The sequence below is a fragment of the Camelus bactrianus genome, chromosome 6 (genome assembly GCF_048773025.1).
Source record: "Camelus bactrianus isolate YW-2024 breed Bactrian camel chromosome 6, ASM4877302v1, whole genome shotgun sequence".
Lineage (NCBI taxonomy): Eukaryota > Metazoa > Chordata > Mammalia > Artiodactyla > Camelidae > Camelus > Camelus bactrianus.
Window position 1 is genome coordinate 43,468,360 of NC_133544.1, and position 11,549 is coordinate 43,479,908.

Sequence of the window (11,549 nt, forward strand, 5' to 3'; positions counted from 1 at the left end):
AGTCATTTAGTCTTAAATAAACAGGTGAATGCTTTGATACCCTTTTTATACACAAGGAACCGTATGACACACTACACTACATGCTATATACACCCACTCCTCTGCGCGTTTGTTTTTTTAACTTAACGTATCTTGTAGCACATTCCGTGTTCAACATATCACATAAAGATTTACCTCATTCTTTCTCATGACTTCATAAAATTTCATTGTTTGGATGTATCATAATTTACTTAAGCATCATCTATGAAAAAACTTTAATGGCATCTAGCCCTATGCATTTACAAATAATGCTGAAAGAAATGTTTACACATGCGCGTGTGTATTTTTGTTCTGGCTTGGTCTTGTTGTTTTTATTATCCATGAGGAAAAAAATCCTAGAAGTAGAACTGTTAGGTCAAAGCACATTTGTATTTAAATTTTAATCACTATTTCCAAATTATCATAGAGAGGTTGCAAGAAATTGCTCTCAGTGAGAAGGAATTTGAAATGCTGTCTTGAACCCTTGTTATCTGACTAGATTTTCATATAAAAATGAGAAGCTTTGCTGGGTGGTATAACAGGTAAGTCAAATGATGATGAATACGAAACAGAGCAGTCACATTTGTCAAAGTATTTTGAAGTGTTTAGTGGACAGGAGTGTACACTTAGCTGATTACATCAGATAAACACATAGAACTCATCTCTGTAAAATCCACCTTCCCCTCTGAAATGTACACCTTAAGGTGTGCATATCTAGGTCAGATTAAGCTAAAGTTACTTGACTTTTTTCATCCAAGTCACCTGAGAATCCAGCAATTCCTTTGACTTGTAGCTCCTAGGCTGGAGGGTTTGGCGTGTAGGTAATGAACACCCTGCGACTTTCTGTCCTCACTTGAAGTTGCACAGTAGTAGAGAAACTGACTGGCTATAGACCTGTCAGGGGAGAAGATTAAAGCCACAGTAAGTGTTGTAGCTTAGCTATGAATGTCCTGTGTAAGCTCCATCCTCATCCTTCATTACTAAGGATGGTAACAAGCCAACCGCATCACTGACCTAGTCTGTACCCGGTATGATTTTACCACATCCTCTCAAGGCACCAATAAGTGACACCTAGCCTATCAAAAATCATATTTAGATGCTAGAAAATAAATTTTCTCCTGCACCAGGCCCATTTCATTCTATTAACAAGATGCGCTGAGTGTCTGCCCCACATCCAGTCCTGGGCCAGGCACTTTGGGAGACATAAAAGAAATATAAAGCCATTGGACACAGGCACATTGGAGCAGAAAAGGGTAGATGCAGAGGATAGCTGGAACGCTGCTACCACTATTCAGGAAGGAGCCGGTGAAGGCCTGGACTAGGGCAGCGCTAGCAAAGGTGGGAGAGAGCAGCATTTTGGGAGTCACCAAAGGAGCCTGAGTCAGACTGAATCACCGCGGAGGGCAATGAGCACAGGCTGGCTTCTGATCGCTGCCTTGAGGCTGTGTGGCCTCCAGGCCCTGAATCATTCTAAGCTTCTCTTTTTCACTTATGAAATTAGGACAATAAAACTGTCCCCACCTCCCTGGATTACTGGGAAGATCAGTGAGTTAGCATCCGGCACGTGGCCGGTCTCGTTATGGTGAAAGAGGTGCGGAGAGGGCCACGCAGTGACGTCTGTCTTCTGGGTGGTGACTTTAAGCAGATGGGAAAAGTTAGAAAGGGGAACCCTCCAGAAGGGGAAGTGAGGTGGATTTTTTTTTAATTTTGGAGCTTGACGTGATGGCGGGAGAGTCATGCTGGTGGCTGGAAAGCTAAGGGCTGAAAGCTGGCTGAAAGCTGGCAACGGAGGACAGGGAGGCAGGAGTCGTGAGCTGGGAGGCCAGGGTCGTTCAAGCCACGTGTGTCTCTAAATTCCTACCAGAGGCAGCAGCAGCCATGGCTGAGGTGAACCAGCAAACCTGAGACTCTGGGCTCAGGCATGAAGACCCTAAAGATGATGCCGACATCACATCACTGACCAGACCATGTGGAACTCATGGAAAATTAGACACCCGCCTGAAGGGAGCAGCACCCACGCCAGTCTCCTGGCCTCTTGGTCACAGATTTTCATCCATTTTTGAGTTGACAAGAGCGAGGAGACCGGTGTCAGGGCCCACTGCTTCTCAAAGTGTGTCTGTAGGTCCCCTGGATTAAGTCCCGGAAATAGGTGTATTATATTTGACTGTGTGTACCAAACAAGTTTCCTGCTGAGCTAGGGCCAGAAGCAAACAAAAAAATCATTCTATTCACATTTATTGAGTTCTTCCCAAAGGCTACGTGCCGGCCACGCACAAGGCTCTCTGTGTTTGTAGAACGGGCGTTGAAGGAGATCATGGGAAACAGAAAAGAGTGCCCAGACCATCCCTCATGAACTGGGTCTTGATTCCACTACTGGTCTCAGGTAAGAGCTCCTTCGGCCCCCACTTTCTGGCAGACAGTCAGGCTCAGCCTTGACTCCTGCTCACAGCTGATCCCAGCAGAAGGGGCAGCACAGTTTGAGTGGGAGGACTACCCCTTCCTGGTTCTGAGAGCTTGGACCAGTCAGCCACCCTGAGCCTCAGCTTCTTCCTCTATAGTAGCACAGAGATGTCACGGCTCTGTGGCAAGGCTTCAGCCGGCACACATGAAAGCACTTTGTATGATGGCGAATTCTGTGAAGACAGGAACTAGTGCTGTATTCCAGGCCCATCATGTTTGCCCTGCGGGAAATGGAGGTGTCTCAGGTGATAAATATCCCTCTGCTCAGAATCAGCATTAGAGAAGGAAGCTGTGAGAAAGCAGAATTTGTTTCCCGCTTGTAGTGGGTTGAATTGCAGCCCCACCAAAAGATACATCCAAATCCTAACCACCCCCCCGCCCCACCGTGAACACCTACCTTACTTGGAAACAGAATCTTTGCAGGTGTGATTAGGTGAAGGACCTTGAGATCAGGTCATCCCCGATTTAGGGTGGGCCCTAAATTGTCCTTATAAGAGAAAGGAGAGGGAAATCTGAGACACGGGAAGTTCATGTGAAGACAAAGGCAGAGATTGGAGCAGTTTGTCCACAAACCCAAAGAACCTCAAGGGTTTCCCGCGGGCAGGAGAAGCCAGGAGAGGCATGGAACAGACCCTTCCTCAGACCTTCCAGGAGGAACCAACCCCGCCGATACCTTGATTTCCAACTGCTGTCCCCCAGAACTGTGAAAGAATACGTGTCTGTTGCTTTGAGTCATTAAGTTTATTCATTTGTTTCAGCAGCCTTTGGAAATTAAGACACCATTCAAGTCGAGGAGCCTTGGCACATGGGGTTGCCAGTGCGCTGGGCCACCCAGGCTACTCACCCTGGTCCATCTGTCCCTGGGGCCGTATTCTCCCTCCACGCCCTCTTTGGCAGCTTTTGGTTCATAGTTACCGAGCAGCACCATCATATTTTGATAATACTGCTCCCCTTCCCAGAGGCTACAGTGAGTTCCAGTTGATTCCAAGTTACACATTTAAACACCTTCTCACAGGCCTCGAGGTTTCATCCTTGGGGGAAAGGCCTGGACAGTCTCATTGCCTGGAACCATCAAACATCTTACTTGGTAATAAACATAGCAGTTGTCTGGTAGTTGACAAAGCACACCATGGTCTCTAGCTTGATGCTTAAAGCAGTGATTCTCAAACTTTAGGGAACGTAGAATCATGTGGAAGGCTTGAGAAAATACAGGCCACTGGGCCCCTTCCCTTCACTTCCCCCAGGTTTCTCATTCAGTAGGTCTGGGTGCTCCCAGGCGATGCCAATGGTTCTGGCACCAACCACACGTGAAAGGAGCACGAGCTCAGAGTGGTAGTTCTTTAACTTGGCTGCACATTAGGATTACCTGGGGAGCTTCTAAATACCCCATGGCTAGGCTGCAACCCGTGTTAAGTCTGAATCTCTGGGGGAAGGACCTGAGCATCAGTGATTTTTAAAGCTCCTCAGGTGATTTTAATATGCAATCAAAGTGAAAGCTGGTGGCTTAGAGCCCATCCCTCCCTCCCTCTGCAGGTAGACGGGAGAGGATGGGAAGCTGGGGAGAGGTCCTGGCTGGGACCTGACCCCTCTGTTGCGGCCAGGCCTGTTACCACACTCTGGGAGTGTGTGACGAGACAGAAACTTGTCTCTCCTCTCCTTATCTAAGAACTGGGGATAATACAAATACCTACTTCAAAAGGAAACTGTAAATGATTAAAGGAGAAAATGTATTTGAAGCGCCTGGCCCAGGTGCTACAATGGCAGCCATTCAGCCAATACTCATTTCCCTCCCCACCCCTCTCCCTCCCCTCCCCCACCCCTCCCCTCCCCGACGCCAGCGGCTTCCCCCTCCCCACTCCATGAACTAAGTGGGAAAAGGAGGCCCAGGCGCTTATCCCTTTGTTTCTACTTTAACTACCAGGCCTGACACCTTAGTCACACTATTTTTTTTTTTTTTTACTATGAAGAAAGGAAATAGCTTTTCTATTTATTCTTCTGAGATTTCTTTTAAATATACATAGCTATGTCCCCTTTCTAAATGGTATATGCCTTTTTGCTCCTTTGTGTTTTTCACTTAACTGTATGTCCTGAAGATGACTCCATAGCAGTCTTTGATTATTTTGTTTTAATGAAGTGTAGTTGATTTACAGTTGTGCAGTTGTTGTGTTAGTTTCTGATGTACAGCATAGTGATTCAGTTATACATATATATTCTTTTTTCATTACAGGTTACTGCAAGCCATTGAATATAGTTCCCTGTGCTATACAGTGGGACTTTGTTGTATATCTATTCTGTACATAGTAGTTTACATTCACAGCAGTGTTTGGAAATATCCTTCTTCCTTTGCAGAGCTGTGGAACATTCCATGATGTGTGTGGATGTAGTCATTTATTCAGCCAATTCCCTGTTCACGGCCACTAGGGTTGCTACTAGTCCTTTTCTGTTAGAACAGTGCAGCAATGAACATGCTTGGGCACATTTTTCGTCTTTTGCCAGCATCTCTTTGGGAGAGATTCCGGGGGCACTCCCCTGCTGTGCTTCGTCCCCACGACTGCTCTTGGAGCCCTTCCGCCTGGAATGCTGACTCCAGCCTCCACGCCTCCTTTCCGATTGGATTGGCGGGTAGAAAGGGCAACGGGAAGGCAGCCTTGCTTCATTTTTGTTTCCCAGTCTCATACCAGTGCCTCTTATGGTAGTGGGGTGGGGAGAACCTGATTTATAACCAGAACTCCAGCTGGAAAGGGACCTGAGAAGGGCAGTTTTCCTTCTTGTCTCTGCACACAGGATGGCTTGAAGAAGTGGGCTGGGGTGCCAGTCACCACATCCAGCTCACCCACATCACTCCTTTGTTTCACAAATGAGGAAATTGAGGTTTGGGAGGGGTGTGTTATTTGCTGAAGATCACAAAACTGGTTCATGGCTCCCAGCCCTGACATCTGCCCCTCTCTGCCCATGTCCATGCTGATGGGAGTCCTTGTGAGTTGGAGTTCACTGAGTCAAACACCTTAGACAGGCAGAAGCCACTCCACACACCATGAGCTTTTACTTTTCTCTATAAAATAAAACAACCCCTCCACCTCAAGCCTCCTTTTGGATGGGTTATCATCATTTAGCAACTGTTATGGCTTGAATTGTGCCCTCTCCCAAATTTATATGTGGAAGCCCTAAGACCCAGCCCCTTAGAATGTGACTGATTTGGAAACTGGGTCTTGAAAGAAGTAATTCAAGTTAGCATGAGGTCTTTAGGGTGGGCCCTAATCCAGTATGACTGGTGTCCTTATAAAAAGAGATATGGACGCAGACAGGCAGAGGGAAGTTGATGTGAAGACACAGGGAGAAGGCGGCCAAGGAGAGGCCTCAGAGGAAACCAGCCTTGCCAGCACCTTGATCTCAGACCTCTCACCTCCGGGAAAAAAATAAATATCTGTTTTTTAAACGACCTGGACTCTGTTATTTTGTTGCAGTAGCCTAGCAAACTAATACAGAAACTAAGGGCTGGTAAAAAAAAAAAAAAGAAAGAAAGAAAAAGAAACATGCTTTGGTATGAGACTAGTTTGGTCTCTTCTGGTAAGTTGCTCCCCTCAGCGTTCCTTGCCATATACATTTCTCCAGTAGCCTTACCTCTTGGCACTTCTGCCCTGCCAGACCCTTTCTGGCATCTTCCCCTAGGAGCAGAGTGCTTCCTGCATCTTGCACAGTTCGGAAGTCTCTGAAGTGATGAATTGGCTGCAGCTTTAAATGGTAACAGAGCCACCGGCCTCCACAGAAAGACTCCCTGAGCACGTGCACGTTCTTGCCTCATTGGGCACTCAGTGAGCATCGTCATTTGCTTTTCTAACGCACTCTCAGCGATCTTGCCTTAAGTGTATTTTCCCCCCATTTTCATGAGAGGTAAATGTGGCATGCAAAATGCATTTTTAATGACTGAGATCCGCATTTAAGCATATTTTCCATCTTTGCTGGGTCATTAAGTCTTTAAATTTATCAATATTTTAATGATTTTTATAGTCCAGTGATGTATAGATTCATTCAAGTTTTCATTCTCTCCATACTCCCCTGCCCACAAGATGATCACCAAAGGGTAATTAAACACATGTGTTGTGCTGAATGGGTTCTTTCCTTCAGCCTGTCTCCTGTGCTGGCAGTGATTACAGCAGAGGCACATCACACCCAGGCTCAGGCTCTAAAGACCGTGAGGCTGGTCCAGATGCCCCAGGGAAATCTGGTCATAAGTTTCCATGTTCAAGACCATGACACCATTTCTCACGAAGCCCAACAGGACCAGCTTTCTCTCCAGTGTTGGGAGAGAATATTGTCTCTTCAGTGGAGCCCAGGTTGGCCTGTGTCTAGGGGCTGAGCTTGAACTGCACAAAGCCCGGCTAGTTCTTACACAGCGAGGAGGAGGCAGGAACTGAGACCCACTGGGAACAGCAGATTCAGATCCATTCACTGAGTGGAATAGCAGGCAGAAGTATCTGCACTATTTTAAATTAAATAGCTTTCTCTCTTTGTCTCCTTCTCTCTCTCTGTTAATTTTACTTTTGCTGAACACATGGCAATTTACAGCATGGCTGGGTACAAGATGGTAGAGAGCATAAGACTGAGTTTGCAAAGTCAGCCACAAACATTTTGGCAAAGGGACTTAGGAGGCCATAGACTTTTTGGTTTGTTCTTTCAAAAAGCTTTATTTCCATTCAGTCCAAGGCTTGGGAGAGGGCTCCAGGGTGGCTAAAGAGCTTTCCAGTGGCTACAGATAGAGGCTCAGGCAGACGCCCTGATGCCAGGGGGATGCAGAGTGGCTCCTCAAAGTCCACTGGGCTACGGCGGCTCCTCGTCATGCTTGCAGGTGAGCTTTGGAAGAACTACTCGCCCAGCCCCGCCTGGGGGCCGCCAGCCTGGGAGGTTAGTCCAGTGGCCACCCATCTCCTCGATGAATTTCACCTGCTCAGCTAGGGCGTGGCCTCCAGGAAGTCGGAGCTGGGGGTCTGCCCGGGCAGGACCCAGGGCACGCAGATCCAAAAGGGCCGGGTCCACGTTCTTCTCAACGACCTTGGTGTTTCCTATCGTGTCCTGGATTTTATCCCACTCATCTCAGAAACAGCTTCTGCACGTCCTGGGAGAGGGCGTAGCCTCCGTCCTGGTTTTGCATCTTTAAGAAATGCTCAGGGCCATCGTGCTTCTCCCTGGCCAGCTCTCGTAAGAAGCGGCCCACATCCTCCAGAACCACATCCTCGCGGTCGAAGTAGACGCCCAGGGACAGGTAGGTGTGGGAGGCCTGCATGTGCGGGCTGACCAGGCGGTTGGCAGTGGCGTCCATGTCGGTGGAATAATTCTGATGAACCCAGGAGCGTGTGGTTGGCAATTAGAGCTAAGCTCAAAAAACTGTGTTCACTGGTTTGCGGGGACACAACAGAGGATGTCTAAGGTTGATTCCAAAGGTTGTAACCGCAAAAGAGGTTGAAGGGTGGTTGGAGGCTGGTGAAGGGGCGTCCTCCAAACACATTGGTTCTGTCCAAATGCTCTAGAAGCAAGAGGGACAGGTCCACGGGACCACTGGACACACTGCCCGCCACAGGCTCTTAAAGCAAACAGAAATCATTCCTCTTTCTGGGGCTCAGTGTCCTAACCTGTAAGGTGAGTGCTTTGGGGTGAGATGAGGCCAAAGTGTCCTTCTGGAGTCCCTGACATGGGTGAGTTCAAGCTCGGGGCTCTTGGCTGAGAAACACTGCCCACCTAGAACCATCTAAATAACCCAGTGTCCTAGAAAAACAGCAGCCCTCCCCTCCCCCCACCATCTGCCCTGGAATGTCCTAAGACAGAATTTGGTAACAAAGTAAGAATGAAGATGAGAAATGGGTTCCATTGGGAATGCTTGCCTCCAGTGTCTCTTCAGTTCGGCAAATCTAAATTTAGCACCCGGTGAAGACAAAACAGGTGTTCTGTGTTAGAAAGGTAAAGACAGAAACTGTCCCTGACCTTGCGGAACCCCAATCTTGGTACAATTTTGAGCGTGTTATCACAGGTGAGAAAGCTGAGCAGTCGGGCAGGGGGCAGGGAGGTGATGGAATGCACTGGTAAATATTTTGGTGTATCAGAGCAACTTCTGGCCTGTAATTCCTAGATTCACATGTCTTCAGAGCTGTGGTAATCATGAGTGCCGTTCACCAGATATTTCCAGTTCCTCTACTGAGCACATGGGTGGGCCACATTTTCCTGAACCACTGAAGTGCAGCCATGTGACTTGCTTTATCAATGAAATGTCAATAGCATGGTATGTTTCACCTCCAGGCAAGAGCCTTAAGCACCGTCACCCGGCTCCCCCACTGTTCTTTTCCTCTGCCTCGGCTTCTTAACATCTCGCGCCACAGGGATGTGTTGCTGCTGCTGACTCTGGGAGGCAGCTCCAGAAAGCCAGACCTGTAGGACGCGGTGTGCAGTGCCCCCACCAGAGCCAGTTTCATGTAGCTCAGTTGGAGTCATACAGGGACCTCGATACTGTCACCAACGCTATTTCTCAGGTGTACTTGTTAGAGTGTAGTAGGGTAGCAGAATATCCCAACAAAACCTTAACTTGTGGCTAAACCCACTGAGAAGGTGTGTTTTTATGTGACGTTTTGATACATATATGTGTGTGTATATACACATACAGCCCATGGATGTGTTGCCGTGGTTTTTGTTCTGTCACTGAGCTGGTACCACGCTGTATTACTTTGGGTTTGTAGGGTGTTTGATTGAGCAAGTCTCCCTTCTTTACTCTTCTTTTTAAAAAGTTTAGTATTTATTTACTTATTTCATATTCCTCAAAAAGAAATCCAATTGGAATTTTGAGTAGGATTGCACTGAATTTGTAGGTTAATCATGAATTCAATTAGGTCTTTATAGAGTCATCCTATATTAGGACAGCCAATCCAAAAGCATGGAACATGCTCTGTGTGTTCAGATTATTTTCTGTTTACTAGAATTTTTTAAATTTTTGTATAGAAGATTTGTGTATTCTTGGTTAACACCTAGATATTCTGTAATTTCTGTTGCTGTTATGAATGGTATCCTTCATTTATTTTTTATTGAAGTGTAGTTGATTTCAGGTGTACAGCAAGGTGATTCAGTTATACATATACATACATATGTATTTTTTCTTTTCAGAATGGTATCTTATTAGTAATATTTTCTAGCAGCTGTTGTGGGTGGGGAGATATGCTGTTGATTTGTGCAGGGTGATCTTGCATCTGGCAGACTTACTGAACCTTACCAGTTCTAGTTTGTTTGAGCCTTTGTTTTTTTCTAAGTTGACATTTTGCTTTTCCATCACTGCCGTAAGAAGCACCCTTCCTTTGATTTTTGTGGAAGGTGGGTGGTGGGGGTTGAGGGGAATGACTCAGTAGAAGGAGTGGAAAGTCTTTCCTCCTCCCCCTCCTACAGGGGGGGCCAGGCTTTTGTGATGTGAACACCTGGGTTCTCCACAGCTTCACAGACTGATAGTCAGGCCACTGACCATGGTGATGGGAGAAAAGGTGGCCTTAAGTTCTCTGGTAACAGGAGGGGAGAGAGGAGGGGATGCCACCAAAAAGAGAGAGGGAGGGATTTAGAGAGGAGGAGGAGGAAGGATAAAAGGGAAGGACTCTTTTGAAGGGAAATTGATGGAGTGTGAGGGTCAGCCCAGGACCCAGGAAGTATCAGGGGTGGGAGACAGTAGAAGAGTCTTGGGTTCCTGAGGAGTAGCTGGACCACAGACCCACCATTCAGCAGTATCACCCCGAGAAGGCACAGGGACCCTTGGTCACCTAATGTGAGGATGGGGAGGAGCTCAGGGACCTGGGAGATGGACAAGGGCACCGCACCCCCTCCCAGCAGCAGCCCGTGCTGATCACCTGATAGAGGCGCTCGTCACCTGCTCTGCTGTGACCCTAATGTCCAAAGCTGCAGGGTTCCTCCTACAGCCCTGGAAGTCACAGGTCAGAGCTGGGTCCACAAGGCATGGCTGAATTGGGATCCCCACACCTGGTCCTGAAAAGAAGCTCAAGCTCACTGAAGGTGGGCCGGGAGTTGAGAACGTTTTAATGGGGCAGCCGGTTTGCCTTGTTTGATGAGTAACTGTGGCTGAGTAGTCAGGTTGCTATGGTTTGGAAACTTCTCTGCACACCTGAGAGGCGGAGGAATGGGGCTACCCTCCGCCCTGCACAGCATTTGATGGGGCTGCCAGGGGCAGGACGGGGAGGCCTTGGCTTACAGCCGTGATTGCTGATCCCTGTTTCAGGCGCTGGCCAAGTGACTGGAAAATCAGGAAGTGAGGAGGGCGCCTCTCCCTGCCTGGTGAACACGCCCAGCAAGGCTGCTCTTATCTGACCTCCACTCCCCTTTCTGCCACTCCACTCCCTTTCATGAATTCTGCACCTCAGGCATCCACATCCCTGAAGCTGAGGAATCACTCCTGGGACAATTTGTTATTTTCACATAGAGACTGGGATGAGCAGAGGTATCCAGGCAGATGTGTTCATGCGGAGAGGCGGACAGATGCCCTCAGACCCACTCAGGTGCCAGGTCCCAGACGGGCCAGGCACTGCTTGTAAGCAAGCCATGGAGAAGCCTGACTTTCCCTGTGAGTTTATGACCCCAAAGCAGGGCGGACTATTTGGGAGCGAAGGACCCACAATAAAGAGTTAATGGGATGAGAGAGAAAGCCTGCTTCGGTAACACAGATGCCCTGAGCCTGTCAAGGTGCTTCCAAGAGCAGAACAGCCAGGCCGGGCGGGCCCAGGGCATCCCCTGTCCTGTGGGTGGGTGAGGCCCCCGTTTCGGGGTGTGCCCCTCGTTTCCTGTTACGGCCCGTCTCCGCGTGCTGAGCTGCTGTGAACAAGGGCTGCAGTGACTCACCGTTACGAATACGACACTTACACTGAAGATGACAGGGAATTCCCAGGGTCTTCTGCCTGGGCTGATTTTAGGTGTGCAGCTTACACAAGTGAAGTCCCAGACCCCTTCTCCAGCCTCCTCCCTACGGCATCCTCGGCGGTCTGATTTGAGGCCCATCTCATCTGCTCAGTGGGCGACTAGACACTTCCCCAGGGCGGTGG

General features: G+C 48.3%; 1 pseudogene; it reads right to left on the reverse strand.

Moving 5' to 3' along the window:
• Positions 1–7,064: 7,064 nt before the first annotated feature.
• LOC105078491 (ferritin light chain pseudogene) lies at positions 7,065–8,939 on the reverse strand (annotated as a pseudogene).
• Between the last annotated feature and the right edge of the window lie 2,610 nt (positions 8,940–11,549).